This window comes from Manis pentadactyla, chromosome 13 (genome assembly GCF_030020395.1).
Source record: "Manis pentadactyla isolate mManPen7 chromosome 13, mManPen7.hap1, whole genome shotgun sequence".
Taxonomy (NCBI): domain Eukaryota; kingdom Metazoa; phylum Chordata; class Mammalia; order Pholidota; family Manidae; genus Manis; species Manis pentadactyla.
Window position 1 is genome coordinate 22,178,079 of NC_080031.1, and position 16,508 is coordinate 22,194,586.

The 16,508-nt window shown below is 35.9% G+C and overlaps 1 pseudogene; it reads right to left on the reverse strand.

The window, feature by feature from the left end:
• Positions 1–4,654: 4,654 nt before the first annotated feature.
• LOC118923540 (olfactory receptor 4P4-like) lies at positions 4,655–5,590 on the reverse strand (annotated as a pseudogene).
• Between the last annotated feature and the right edge of the window lie 10,918 nt (positions 5,591–16,508).

Sequence of the window (16,508 nt, forward strand, 5' to 3'; positions counted from 1 at the left end):
ATTCTGATTTGTTTTCTCATCATCATAAATATTTCCTCCACAGTAGCTCTTAAAATCTCATCCTGAAATCGTAGGGAAATGATATTATGGTCACTTCAGTTAGCAAGAAGCGACAGGGGTGGTTGAGTGCAGTCCAGTGAAAGAATTGTTTTCATCATTGCAACACATAATATTATATATTCTAGACCACATTTGCTCAATTTGTCAATTAATGGAAGTAATAAAGGACAAAAGGAAGAAATATTATGGACCCATTTTGCAAGTGGTGGACTAGCAACAGCAATGAAAAGCATAGAAGCTTGAAGACATGTACAATAAACTAAATGGTGACCTGTTTTTTTATTCAAATTGTAGTTACATAGCAGAAATCATCTGAATATAAAATGAAAACCAGTTACCTAGTTACTTCAGATGTTGGATATTAAGTGAAATGTTGTTCTACATTTGTCTTATTTTTCACTTTAGTTGTATTACATAGATATGGTGTGTAGATTATTAAATCTTTAGCTTGCCAATGTACTGTAAAAAAATCAATCACCCAGGACAAGCATAGACATTATCCTCACCAACTTTTAATAGTATTCCCTTAATGCATATCAAAAGCTTTCATAAGGATCTCAGGAAATGGATTCACTTTCTCTCCTTCCATAACTTTCTGAAGATAGAAATTATTGCTAACCCATCTCAGCATCACTGTCCACATATATAGAGCTGACATAGTTTTATAGAATTCAGAAATATAACTAGGAACACCGGGAACAATATGAAACACTGCAGTCCCATACATGGTTCATACACATAACACAGTTTATGCACATAACATGGTTCAAAAGTTCCTTTGCCTTTTTGAGTGAGAAATTCTGAAATTTCCATACAAACAAGGTATATGAAGAAAGAAAACAAATGTTTATCACAGTTGAGATGTAATGGAAATGATCAGGATACATTCAGTTTTGGGAATCTGTGAAGTAAAAAGAAAGAAAATTAAGAAACAATTGGTTGTTGTAGAGCAGACCTTAACACTGACCACTTCCCTGAAATTTCCCTGGATTTTAATCAAAATGTAGTCAAATTATTGCCTTATTTCCTTGGGAGTATTGTATAAAAATGCTGTAATCTCTTCTGGTGGTGCTACCAAAATTATAAGAATAATTACTCTTATAGTTAAAGTAGAGTGTTCACTGTAAGTCCAAATTTTCTCCTCGTGGTATCAGAATATGGTCTTTTAAATACTTACCTTAAATGAATCAGATGAAACAAGTTTATGTTAGGATGGCAGGTTTTTCAGAGTTAAGAAATTACATATCACTGGGATATGCTATCAAAAACTGGGCCATTCCTTGATAATAATACAGGAAAATATAAAAGCATGAAAATGGACTCAGTATCGTCCACTGCAATTTGAAGATTTCATTAACGCTTAGCTTACTGCTCTCATAATCAACTGGAATTCTGCTTGTGATTCATATACACTTAAACTAAGGTGAGCTTAGGTATTTTTGTAGTAATGAAATTATCTTCTGCGGCAAGAGAAAATATAGACATAACAATGAAATTGAATGGAATACACTTAAGTAGCATGTAACTGCCCTAAAACACCATTGGCAGACAGTTCTTCAGAACAGGTGGCATGGTTAACTCACTTGCTTAATCATGTCTAAGTGGCTATAAGAGTAGCTTTAGTCACCTTGGGAAGACTTGTCTCCTCAGATATTCATTCTGCTGAATCTTTTCCAGTAAGATAAAATAAAATGCAGAGACTTAAAAAGCAATTATTCAAACACATTTGGGACAATTCTCTGAAATTATTTTGAAAATCTCAACATGTTTTAGGATATGTATATTGGTTTAAGTTTTAGACATAGATTTACATAGAAAGTGGACCTTGAAATATCAATTAACCAGGTCATATAAGCCCAAAATGTGTACATGTAAGGTCAGTTAATCAACTCCTCTCCATCATACACAAACCATTGGACATCCTTCAGACACGCTATTTCATTGATCTCTTGTATACGTTTATAAAAATATCATAGTGCTTTGATTTCTGAATCTTCATAATCTACCATTAAATCAGATTAGGTAAGTTCTTCAAGTTTGACCTTTTATAATGTTGTGGGGGCTAATGTGTATGCTTTTCATTTCAATTAATGTTAGAAAAATCTTTTAAGTTGCAATAAAAAGACTGCTCTAATATTGGGGGTGCTTTCTTAGATAGCAATTTCAGGTGTGGAGACAGACTTCTTAATGAAGTCCAGTCATCTGATCTGTAAGCATGGAATTATTCTCTATCATTAATGTCTTCTTAAATTTCTCTCTAAAGACTTCTGCAATTCATATATGCTGTTACATATATCTTGTTGTGAGATTTATCCTTAAACATTTCATGTGTTGATTCTACTGCACATGACATCTACAAATTTCATTTTCTGATTATTTTTTACTAATGGAAAATACAGTAAATTTTTGTATGTTGATTTGATTTCCTGAAATCTTGCAAAAACTCACTACAATGAAAAAGAAATTCATTCAGACTGGAAGAAACAAACCTGTTTTTTTACAAGTGATATTACTGTCTATGGAAAAAAATCTAAATAATGTATTACAATACTTCAAAAATGGGTAAGTATCAGAGAAATGGTGGTGGTATAAAATGAATTCAGATGTAATTGCTCCTTTTTTTGTTTAACATTTATGTAGAGTAAGTGTGGTTTCTTCTTTAAGTTTTTGAAGAATTCATCAGTGAAGCAATATATGAAGGGGTAAATGGGGAAAGAGATTTCTATTTTGTAGTTTTGAGACAGAAAATACAGTTCTTTAAGATAAATAGATATTGAGATTATCTATTAATTATTTTTAAATGAGTTGTGGTAGTTTATATCATTTGAGAATTTTGTACATTCTATATATTTTTCAATTAATTGGCCATATTATATTCAAAATAATACCTTATTATTCTTTTAAAATCTGTTGCAAGTTTAGTAATAGAGCCTGTAACATTAAAAACCAAAAGCCTTTGATAATAAATGATCTAGGTGTTCTATGTCTTACCTATGTCTATATCTTAAGAGATCTTAGTTCAAATCTATTATGCATGTACAAATATACTTCCTTAAAAGTTCCTTCCGGTTTTTCTAAAGGATTTCGCAGATGGTTCTTCATTGTCCTGACAGGACAATTTGCTTGATACATTGTGTCACAATGTATTTTTATTTCATAGATTTTATTTATTACACAACTTTAGGTTCACAGCAAACCTGAAAGAAAAGAACAGAGAGAACCCATATCCCCCTTCTCCGCATATACGGACAACCTCCCCCTCCAGAGTGTTCCATTTGTTACAGTCAAATGAATCTACGTTGACACATTTTTATCACCCAAAATTCACAGCTTACATTAGGGTTCATGCTTGGTGTTGTGCAATCTATGGGTTTTGACATGTATAATGACAATATCCAAAACTGTGACATACAGAAGTTTCACTGCCCGAAAAATCATCTGCGCTCTGCCCATTCATCCCTCCCTCTTCTCTAACCTTTGACATCCACTGATTTTTTTTCTATAGGTTTGCATTTTCCACAATGTCTTATAGTTGAAATCATACAGTAAGGTAGAACTTTCAGATTGTCTTCTTTCACTTTATAATGTGCATTTAAATTTCCTGCATGTCTTTTCCAATTTTGATACCTAATTTAATTTTAGCATTAAACAATATGCCATTGTTGTATTAAATACATCTAGCCACCTACTGAAGGACAGCTTCATTGCTTCCCAGAGTTGGCAATTAGGAATAAAGTTGCTATAAACATCTGAGTGTAGCCAACATGCATTTTGCTTTTTAGTTGTTACTTTGTTTTTAGATGTATCTTACTTGTCTTTTCCAGTTTTTCTTTTCTTAATGTTGTAGGAAAGATCTTTGGATCCAATGACAGCCAAGTTTGTTGGATATAATGACTGCCAATTTGCATATCAATTTTGAGCAGGTCCACACTTAAATTTTATTATACAGTTTCTTGAGTTTAGTGGGAAATGTTATTACATTCTGGCAAATACATGGAATATAATTGTTTTCAGCATTCTGCATTATAGATTCTCATTCTGACCTCACCAGTTATGATTATTTGTTTTGATGGGACATTGGAGAGTCAACCCCAGGAACCACTATAAAACAGATTCTCCTTTAAATATTTTTCTTGCACAACAGATTTCTGAATAACACTAGAAAATGTATACATACATTTTTGATCAAAAAGTTAAATTTATTATTTTAATTTTAAACTTCAATTCTACACAACAGAAGATATGTCACTATGTAGGCTCACCCCTAAATCCAAAGTTTCTAATAAAATTTTCATTGATCTTTTTCCTTTATAATTTACTGATCAATACAAGACGGACTTATTTGCTTTGTCCCAATTGCACTTTTCACATAGACAATCCTATACACACCCCACAAATGAACTTAGTTTGCAGGTATTTTTTGTACACAAGGATTAGTATTCATTTAATTTTTACTTTCACCTATAGTCTATAGTTCTCTTTCATTCAATTCAGGGTAGTGGTGGTGGATATAATCTATGAGATAGTTCCTGGTTTTTTCTTTCACGTTTACCCTCTTCTTTCATGAGGTTGTTTAGCCAATACACCTTCTCATTTAATTGTGTGCTCCCTTGGAATATAATGTTTGACACCAGACCTTTCTCATAGTGTTTTTCATCTCTGTATTTCTCAGTGTGTAGATTAAGGGATTGAACATAGGAGCAATGATGGTGTAAAACAGTGCAAGTATTTTGTCCTCAGGAAAAGTAGTAGGAGGTCTAAGGTAGATAAAGATGTCAGGCCCAAAAAATAAGATGACCACAGTGACATGAGACCAACAGGTAGAGAGAGCTTTGCGTCTTCCCTCAGCCGAGAGATTTCTTAGAGTGAACAATATAATGCCATAAGAAACAAATAAGACAACAAAGGTTACTAAGGCAACCATACCTGAAAAGGCAATCACGAGAACACCGGTGATGTAGGTGTCAGTGCAGGCAACTTTCAGCAAAGGAAAAATATCACAAAAGTAGTGATCAATCTCATTAGGACCACAGAAGGGCAGCCCAACTGCTGTAGAAAACAGAGGAAAGGCATGAAGAGCCCCACCACCCCAAGCAGCTAAGATCAGCAGGTTGCACCTTGTCCTGCTCGTGATGGTCATGTAGTGGAGAGGTCTGCAGATGGCAACGTAGCGATCAAAGGCCATGGACGTAAGGATGAAGATCTCGGTACCGCCAAAGAAGTGCATGGTAAGGACCTATAACATGCAGTTACCGTAGGAGATGGTTTTTCTTTCCACTAGAAGGTCAGCAATTAATTTTGGTGTCACAGTAGAAGTATAGCAGATGTCTATTGAGGCTAAGTGAAGGAGGAAGTAGTACATTGGTTGGTGAAAAAGAGGACTGCACTGAATGGAGACAAGGATCAGAAGGTTTCCTACCAAGAGAGCCACGTAACAGAATAAGAAGAGCACAAAGCAAAATATTTGTATGTTCTGGTCATAAGAAAGTCCCAAATAAATGAATTCTGAGATGTTTCTATGGATTTTCATAATTTGTGTTTATTGTATGTGAAACACAAATGAATTATATATCTGAAAGAAATAAAACATAAATTTGGTGAAAAATTAACAATAGGAACACAATGATAGAATATCTACTACAAAGTAGATTGACATGAATGGATCTGAATATTAATAATGCTTGATTTATTGACTTGAATGTTTTTTCTTTTATTATGTCTCTTGATTTATATATTCACTGTGGAATAATTGTATAATGGTAAAATAACTATATATTTTACATAATATTACTGGTAACAATTAAAGTATTCAAGTATTATTTTGAAAATAAAAACATTTTATTAATATTAATTATTTTATTTAGCAAACAAGAACTGTTCACTTTATTATTTAGTCTAACTGAAAAAAAACGAGGAAATTTTTTGCGTATTTTTCATTATTTGTGCCTTATATATATATACAATCAATTTTCATTCTTTAAAAATTATCTGACCAAATTCTGTCAATTTTATGGGAATTAAACTAAAAGAAATTTAAATGAATTTAGACACCCCTACTTGAACTACAGAACTTTAATTTGTGTACATTATGCCAATTTATGCTATGTGATCAAATATTTTCAATGGGCCATTTTAAACCAATGAAAGTACTGTTCTTTTAACAAGGGAAGAATAGTTGAAAACTATACTGCAAAAGAAAACATTAATTTATGACAAAAAGTTTTAAAAGTATTCATAAAATATATTCATTTCTCATATTTACAATTCATGTGTTGAAGAGAATTTAATATGTAATGTCATTCAATGTAATGTCATTTAAATTTGTGCTGGTGATTGGTGAAGATAAGATCATAAAATTCCACAAATACATTTGAATTGTGTCTATATCATGGCTCTTGCTAGAAAGTTCTTTTTTGAGATACAACCTTAATAAGGAACAAGATAAAGATGATACAGAGGTAATTTAGAAACTTCATGGCTAGTTGTATTACTAGCACCCAGTGGTATTGTTGTAAAAATACGTTAATGAAAAATTCAGGAATTTGCATCTTTAATACCTATTGTCTATCTTCAGGAATTATTTTTACTGCAAAATGAGTGTAGGATAGAGAGAAAGCACTTCCAGGAGCTATCTTACCCTCTGATGAGGAATTATCTGACCCTATGGCTTTGCAAAAGCTAGCACACCTTCTACCTTACTCTGGATCTGAAGTGAGAGTCCTATCTGGCCCCCAAGTATCTATTTAAAAAGCACAAAATGCTCTTCTTTTAAGATTATTTAGAAACCATCATCAATAGTGACTCACAGACTCAATATCTAAGTTATGTATAGTCTTTGAAAGGTTTTATATGTCAAAAATGGACAGCTTTGGCATTTTAAGAAGGGTCCATACTGTAAGACATCAATTCTATTTTTAATTTCTATTCAAAACTCTAAATTCATAAAGGAGAAATTTTCAGTTTGTTCCTTCTTTCTTTTTTTCATATCACAACATGACTTGTCCTCCTTTCTTTATGTGACAGAACAAAATAACCATTAGTCACAGAGTGTGTTCAGCAACTGAGTGGAAGTAAAGGGTGCTGAAATGTTTGGAGTATGGGAAACATTCACTTATGCTCTACTTGCTGTAGCAGATAACAATCCTTTGTTTATAAGGTGGAAATAATGTTAATTTCTCAGATAGATTTATTTACAGAAAATAAATTGATTTACAGATAATTATTATATAAGTAGACAGTGAGCAAGTTAAAAGTTGAAATCACTTGGCTAATTCAAATCTCTGATGTAAATAGAGGAGACTCAAATAGAGAATCTAAGCATTTTTCAGGATTGGAGAATAGTACACTGTAAATGTAGGAGACAGATTACCTGATTCTCCCTTGATCCAGGGTAACATTTCATGTGTGAAAGCTAATAAAGATGGTGAAGGGTGTCATGAGACACAGCAATGAAAAGACTATTTTGAATGCTCATCTGAGTAGAAAAGAATATCCAAGATGCTGGATTAGCAGACATCCTGTCTGTCTTTCATAGTATTTAGGTGTGTAAAAAGATAAGGAACATTGAAAATAAACTTGTACTCTAGAATGCTCTGATTGTAAAACATTCAGAAATAATTTTTATTCAGCTTATTCCAAAATGTACATCTCTTAATGAAGATTCTGGTCTGTTTCATAGACCATCATTGGTGTTTAATCTAAAGTAACTATTAAAACCCCACCTTGTACTCTGAGAGAGCACATGATATGATAAGTGCTGTTAGCTGAAGGAAAAGGGGAAAAAAAGTCAGGAGAGGAGAATCATTGTCACTAAAAGCAGCACTTTGATTTGGAGATATTACTGAAACATATGTAAAAATTGATGCCACAATTGTTGAATAAAGACTCTCAGGCAACCTTTGAGCAAGTGGTTAGAACAGGGGCACCATAGAAAAAGGTAGAAACACTGAGGAATGTTAAAGAAGCTGAACAGTGTGATATGTGAACTAACTGCTTAATCTCTTTAACAATAATTTTCCTCTTTCATACAATGCAGATACCATTACATAACTCAAAAATTTACACAATGCAGATACCATTACATAACTCAAAAATTTAATGAGGAATACAGGAGGAAATACGAAATGTCCCAATGACATATGTGGTTCCTAAAACACTCAAACTCAGTTATTGTCCTTTTACAGGCTGGTCTTTTGAGTGAAATGATTTGCAAACAGAGAAATTGTCATGCAGACATACATATCAAGTATAGTGGAAACATTAGAAAAAAAATCATAACATGAATTTAGTAAGTGTGATCAGATAAATTTCCATTTCAGCAATCTGTTTGTAAAAATCTGTTAGCTTGAAAATGGATTGATTAGTTTAGGTTGTTTCTTAAAACTAATCATTAGTCTCATTTTTTTTCAATGTAAAAATATTCTCAAGCAGTTCCTTCATTTGGTAGTATCAAATATAAATTATTTTGGTTATGTTTTCTGTTTAAATGTAAAGACTCTTCTGTTTAAATGTTTCCACTACACATTTAAATTTTCTCTTACTGCAAAAGAATGTAACAAGATAGTAACTTACTTTAATTGATTCAGATGAAACTAGTCTATTTTAAGATGGCAAGTAATTTGAAACATACAAAATTTTTCCTTATCATATGTATTCAAGCATAAACTGATCTAATTCTTAATAGTAAAATGGAGCATTGATTATAAGAAAAAAACTAAGACACAATGAAATTCACAGCCAGCTTCCTAATGTCTTACTATCTCTACTGCTATTAAAGGGAACTTTTCTTATAAATAATGCACAATTAAAACTAAAGTCTACTAGAACATTTTTACAGTAATTTAATAGTCATATCCTTCAAGAGAAGTCATAACCTTTAGAAAGTAAATATATAGAATAAATATAGATAACACACAATTAGCCAAGCTCATGGTTGGTGGGACACTTCCCAAAAACCAAGGAGACACGGGCAATTCACTAACCGTCAGGTCTCAGTGGCTGTCAGGGGAGCTTCAGGCTGCATCAGGAAGCATTCCACCTTCACATATCTGACAGTTAGCCTGTAGTACCAACATATGGAATGAAATGCAGAGAATTACAAAGGGGAATCACACAAACACAGATAATTCATTGCTAATATTTTTTTTTAAATCAGCATGTCTATTTGTAAACCTTCTACATATTCATGAGAGAAATGCACTCCAAATATTCACTAAAGCTATCAGCAATGCAGTAACAAGTGCATCTTTATCTCTCAGGAAAGCAGGCTAGGAATTTCGAATGCCTATTTCACATCTAAATAGGTCAGATGAAAAAAATACCCAAACAAATGGTATTTTAAATTCCTGTAGAAGCCACCACGAGTAATTAGGTCCTAGGGTACATCTATTTTATGGCTATGCCTGATGAGAACTGGGCTCAGAAGACAGAATATAACATTAAGCAACAACACAAGAATTAATAGGCCTTTGAAAGCTCTAAGTAGTTATGTTCCCAGAGGCATTTCTGAATGGGTCATGGCCAAATGTTGCTAAGTCAACGTCCACAATACTGTGCTGGCTGCTCCTGGGATTTACTTTCCACTTGCACCTAGTTGAAAAAATTGGCACTTTTTCCCTGGAGGCTTCATAATGTATAGTCAGAGGAGTTCTGGAAGCTCTGGTTGCTCTGTGTCTTCATGTTTCTGAAAAATAGGAGATTAACTAATGCAGACTGCCATAGTATTAGGTTGGCACTCAGGAAAATCCGAGATGAGTTAGGACAAAAAGATCTAAAGATGGGCATTTACAGTCCAACATGGGCAGTTTAAGATCCTAATGTGAGGAGTAGATAGATCAATAAACCTATGTAATTGGTGGGAGGTTACCGTTACTGGTAAAGATGGCGGGGGAATGGGACACAAAGAAAAGGAAGGATAAAGGGATAAACATTCTTTTCTTCATAAACTTGGCAGAAAGGACAAGTAAAGACACATGGAAACATAGAAGGGAGGAAGCACAGGAAGGACATCAAGCCTTGTATCATGTCTCCTAGTCGGTGCTTTCTCCTGCCCCTGAATGTTCACACCTGCTTAGGCTCGGCCTCATCTGCACACACTGATGTTCAGTTATTCTCTCTCTCTACCATGTACAAACCCATACATTTAAAGCTTCTCATGCAAAAATGGTCAGGAATTCAAATTTTATGATAGCTAATCTAGTTTGGGTCAAACTGTTTAACAAAATAACAGTAGATAAAATTGAGACTGTTGGTTGTTATAAGTTCATTATATGACTTAATACACATAATGATGCATATTTTGACATAAATACAATCAACTCTACTCTCCAAATAACAGTACAAAAAGTTATAGAAGTTAAATCACTAGCTCAAATAGCCACTAAGCAACAGAAGCAAGAAAACAGGTATTTGTAAGTTTAGTCCTTGCTTCTGGGCTTTGAAAGTTAAGTAACCCTGAGTTCATGAAGGATTCTAGTTCTTCAGTAAAACAGACATCAAAGCCCAGTATTTTATAGGTTGTTCACTTCAACATTCCACCCAACGTTGACCACATTTTACTCAGGTTAGCTGGTATCAATCTACAGGAGGAGATAGTAGGTCATATCTCTAATCTCCTCTCTGCACAAACATACACAAGGACGCCCCTTAGAGTCAGGTATGAGTGTTATATTTGTATCTTCATCTCTTGAATTTATCTCTGTTCATGTAGTAGTCCTGGTGCATAGCATCTACTTTGGAGATATGCATATTATAATTTTTTATGAACTTGTATTTTATTCCAAATGTTTCATACTTTTACACTTTATATATATGTCAAAGAAGCATTTTGAATAAATTGGTACAAGTTGTGATTCACACATGAAAGTTTTCTTTTTACACACATATAAATGTCCAATTCTTCCACTATCATGTGTTGCAAACGCTACATTTTTTCCACTGAATTGACCTATAGACTTTTGTTGAGATTAAATTGCATGAGGATCATGGAAAGGTGGTGGTGTGAGTAGTTCAGAGGAAATCTCCTTCCCAAAACATATATATTTCTGAAAATACAATAAATACAACTGTTCCTAAAAGAGACACCAGTGGATGCAGTACAACTGCCAGGATACATCTACATCTATGAGAACTCAACATCACACAAAGGGGGTAAGATACAAGCCATGGCCGGGCAGGACCTGAACACTCCCCCACCCCAAAACCTGGCGGGAAGAAAGGAGTAGGAATGGGGAGGAAGTGAAATCCCAGGACTGCTAAACAACCAGCTCTAGAAATCCACACCCAGAACGCAGACACAAGGTGCACAGGGTGCGGGATATTAGAGAAACAGTAAAGCAAAACCTGTGGGCAGGTCCCTGCAACTGGTGCCCCTGAGACAAAAGAAAAGTGAGTGCTTTCTGCAAGTCTTAAAGAGACAGGGACCCCATAGTTGGACGAAGGTGTCCCGGCAGCTGGGAATACTGGGGAAACTTAGGTGCCTTAAACCCCGGGGAGGCAGTGCGGCTCTGAAGCCCCTCACAGCACAAAGCAACCTGCCAGTCATTCCTCCACCTGGCATGGACCCCGACACACCAGCCCAGTAGCAGAAGAGTGACAGTGCACACCGGGAACGGCAGCACCAGAAGGGACCGAGAGAAGATCCGTGCACTGCAGGAGAGGCTTGTGTTAGACCGCAGCGGCTTGACCAAACAGTCGGGCGCGGCTCACGCGCACTGGCGGCAGTGAAGCTGGAGGAGCCCAGTAGAAGCCTGCATGGAAGAGCCCCATGCACACCTGCAGCGGAGCCAGAGGGAACAGGCACGCTCCCAGGAGCTGTCCAAAATCCCAGCCCAACACACAGCCACCTGGGCCAGACCCAAAGGCCGCTGCTGCCAAACAACTGCCCAGCAGGCTTGCCTCTAGCACAGAGGAGCGCACCTGGTTTGCCTGCCACTCCCTGCAGGACTCTGCGCTGCTCTGATGGACACCCCACCCACAGCAGTTTAGGGGAATAACCTGGTGACTGCTCCAGGAGTGCAGGTAACTGTCACAGGCAGCGGAGAAGGGCAAGGCATCCAGCAAGCAGGCAAGGACTTTCTTCTCCCAGCTGACACACCCGCAACCTGCCTAGAGCCACTGCAATCACCATGAAAATGCAAAAAAATCTGGTCCAGACCAAGATAGTTACACCTGAGAAAGGATCTGCAGAGGCAGACCTAACCAGTCTCCCTGAAAAAGAATTCAAAATAAAAATCATAAACATGCTGACAGAGCTGCAGAGAAATATGCAAGAGCCAAGGGATGAAGTACGGAGGGAGATTACAGACATCTGGAGGGAGATTACAGATGTCTGGAGGGAGATTACAGAAGTGAAACAAACTCTGGACGGATTTATAAGCAGAGTGGGTAAGATGCAAAAGGCCATTGATGGAATAGAAACCAGAGAACAGGAATGCATAGAAGCTGATGCAGAGAGAGATAAAAGGATCTCCAGGAATGAAACAATATTAAGAGAACTGTGTGACCAATCCAAAATGAACAATATCTGCATTATAGGGGTGACAGAGGAAGAAGAGAGAGAAAAAGGGGTAGAAAGTGTCTTTGAAGAAAACATTGCTGAGAACTTCCCCAAACTGGGGGAGGAAATAGTTGCTCTGTCTACAGAGGTACACAGAACTTCCGAGAGATGGGATCCAAAGAGGACAACACCAAGACACATAATAATTAAAATGGCAAAGATCAAGGACAAGAATAGAGTATTAAAGGCATCCAGAGAGAGAAAAAGGTCATCTACAAAGGAAAACCCATCAGGCTATCATCAGACTTCTCAACAGAAACCTTACAGGCCAGAAGAGAATGACATGATATATTTAATGCAATGAAACTGAAGGGCCTTGAACCAAGAATACTGTATCCAGCATGATTATCATTTAAATATGAAGGAGGGATTAAACAATTCCCAGACAAGCAAAAGTTGAGGGAATTTGCCTCCCTCAAACCACCTCTACAGGGTATTTTAGAGGGACTTCTCTAGATGGGAGCACTCCTAAAAAGAACACAGAACAAAACACCCAACATATGAAGAATGGAGGAGAAGAGAAAAGAAGGGAAAGAAATAATCATCAGACTGTGTCGACAACAGCTCAATAAGCGAGTGAGGTCAGACAGTAGAGCAGTAAACAAGCTAATCTTGAACCTTCGGTAACCACAAATCTAAAGACTGCAATGGCAATAAGTACATATCTTTCAATAATCACCCTAAATGTAAATGGAGTGAATGTACCAATCAAAAGACACAGAGTAATAGAATGGATAAAAAAGCAAGACCCATCTATATGCTGCTTACAAGAGACACACCTCAAACCCAAAGACATGCACAGATTAAAAGTCAAGGGATGGAAAAAGATATTTCATGCAAACAACAGGGAGAAAAGAGCAGGTGTTGCAATACTAGTAGCAGACAAAATAGACTTCAAAATAAAGAAAGTAACAAGAGATGAAGAAGGACATTATATAATGATAAAGGGCTCAGTCCACCAAGAGGATATAACCACTATAAACATATATGCACCCAATACAGGAGCACCAATATATGTGAAACAAACACTAACAGAATTAAAGGAGGAAATAGAATGCAATGCATTCATTTTGGGAGACTTTAACACACCAATCACTCCAAAGGACAGATCCACCAGATAGAAAATAAGTAAGGACACAGAGGCAATGAACAACATGCTAGAACAGATGGTCCTAATAGACATCTATAGAACTCTATATCCAAAAGCAACAGGATACACATTCTTCTCAAGTGCACATGGAACATTCTCCAGAATAGACCACATAAGAGGCCACAAAAAGAACCTCAGTAAATTCCAAAAGACTGAAATCCTACCAACCAACTTTTCAGACCACAAAGGTATAAAACAAAAATAAATTGTACAAAGAAATCAAAAAGGCTCACAAACACATGGAGGCTTAACAACATGCTCCTAAATAATCCATGGATCAATGACCAAATTAAAATGGAGACCCAGCAATATTTGGAAGCAAATGACAACAAAAACACAAAGCCCCAACTTCTGTGGGACGCAGCAAAAGCAGTCTTAAGAGGAAAGTATATAGCAATCCAGGCATATTTAAAGAAGGAAGAACAATCCCAAATGAATAGTCTAATGTCACAATTATCGAAATTGGAAAATGAAGAACAAATGAGGCCTAAGGTTAGCAGATAGAGGGACATAATAAAGATTAGAGAAGAAATAAATAAAATTGAGAAGAATAAAACAATAGAAAAATCAATGAAACCAAGAGCTGGTCCTCGAGAAAATAAACAAAATAGATGTCTCTAGCCAGACTTATTAAGAGAAAAAGAGAGTCAACACACATCAACAGAATCAGAAACGATAAAGGAAAAATCACGACGGACCCCACAGAAATACAAAGAATTATTAGAGAATACTATGAAAACCTAAATGCTAGCAAGCTGGAAAACCTAGGAGAAATGGACAACTTCCTAGAAAAATACAACCTTCCAAGACTGACCAAGAAAGAAACAGAAAATCTAAACATACCAATTACCAGCAATGAAATAGAATTGGTAATCAAACAACTACCCAAGAACAAAACCTCTGGGCCAGATGGATTTACCTTGGAATTTTATCAGACATACAGGGAAGACATAACACCCATTCTCCTTAGAGTATTCCAAAAAATAGAGGAGAAGGGGATACTCCCAAACTCATTCTATGAAACCAACATCACCCTAATACCAAAACCAGTCAAAGACCCCACCAAAAAAGAAAACTACAGACCAATATCCCTGATGAAGGTAGATGCAAAAATACTCAATAAAATATTAGCAAACTGAATTCAAAAATTCATCAAGAGGATCATACACCATGACCAAGTGGAATTCATCCCAGGGATGCAAGGATGGTACAACATTCAAAAATCTATCAACATCATCCACCACATCAACAAAAAGAAGGACAAAAACCACATGATCATCTTCATAGATTCTAAAAAATCATTCGTCAAAGTTCAACGTCCATTCATGATACAAACTCTCAACAAAATGGGCATTGAGGGCAAGTACCTCAACATAATAATGGCCATATATGATAAACCCACAGCTAACATCATAGTGAACAGTGGGAGGCTGAAACCTTTTCCTCTGAGATCAGAATAAAGACAGGGATGCCCACTCTCCCCACTGTTATTCAACGTGGTACTGGAGGTCCTAGCCATGGCAATCAGACAAAACAAAGAAATAAAAGGAATCCAGATTGGTAAAGAAGAAGTCAAACTGTCACTATTTGCAGATGACATGATATTGTACATAAAAAACCCTAAAGACTCCACTGCAAAACTACTAGAACAGATATCAGTATTCAGCAAAGTTGCAGGATACAAAATTAACACACAGAAATCTGTAGCTTTCCTATACACCAGCAATGAACTAATAGAAAGAGAAATCAGGAAAAAATTCCATTCACGATAGCATCAAAAAGAATAAAATACCTAGGAATAAACCTAACCAAGGAAGTGAAAGACCTATACCCTGAAAACTACAAGACACTCCTAAGAGAAATTAAAGAGGTCAATAACAAATGGAAAATCATCCCATGCTCCTGGCTAGGAAGAATTAATATAATCAAAATGGCCATCCTGCCCAAAGCAATATACAGATTTGATGCAATCCCTATCAAATTACCAACAGCATTCTTCAATGAACTGGAACAAATAGTTCAAAAATTCACATGGAACCGTCAAAGACCCTGAATAGCCAAAGCAATCCTGAGAAGGAAGAATAAAGTGGGGGGGGATCTCACTCCCCAACTTCAAGCTCTACTACAAAGCCACAGTAATCAAGACAATTTGGTACTGGCACGAGAACAGAGCCACAGAGCAATGGAACAGACTAGAGAATTCAGACATTAACCCAGACATATATGGTCAATTAATATTTGATAAAGGAGCCATGGACATATAATGGCAAATTGACAGTCTCTTCAACAGATGGTGCTGGCAAAACTGGACAGCTACATATAAGAGAATGAAACTGGACCATTGTCTAACCCCATACACAAAAGTAAACTCCAAATATATCAAAGACCTGAATGTAAGTCATGAAACCATACAATTCTTAGAAAAATCATAGGCAAAAATCTCATGGACATAAACATGAGTGACTTCTTCATGAACATATCTCCCCAGGCAAGGGAAACAAAGGCAAAAATGAACAAGTGGGACTATATCAAGCTAAAAAGCTTCTGTACAGCAAAGTACACCATCAATAGAACAAAAAGGTATCCTACAGTAAGGGAGAACATATTCATAAATGACAGATCTGATAAAGGATTGACATCTGAAATATATAAAGAGCTCACACGCCTCAACAAACAAAAAGCAAATAATCCAATTAAAAAGTGGGCAGAGGTGCTGAATAGACAGTTCTTTAAAGAAGAAAT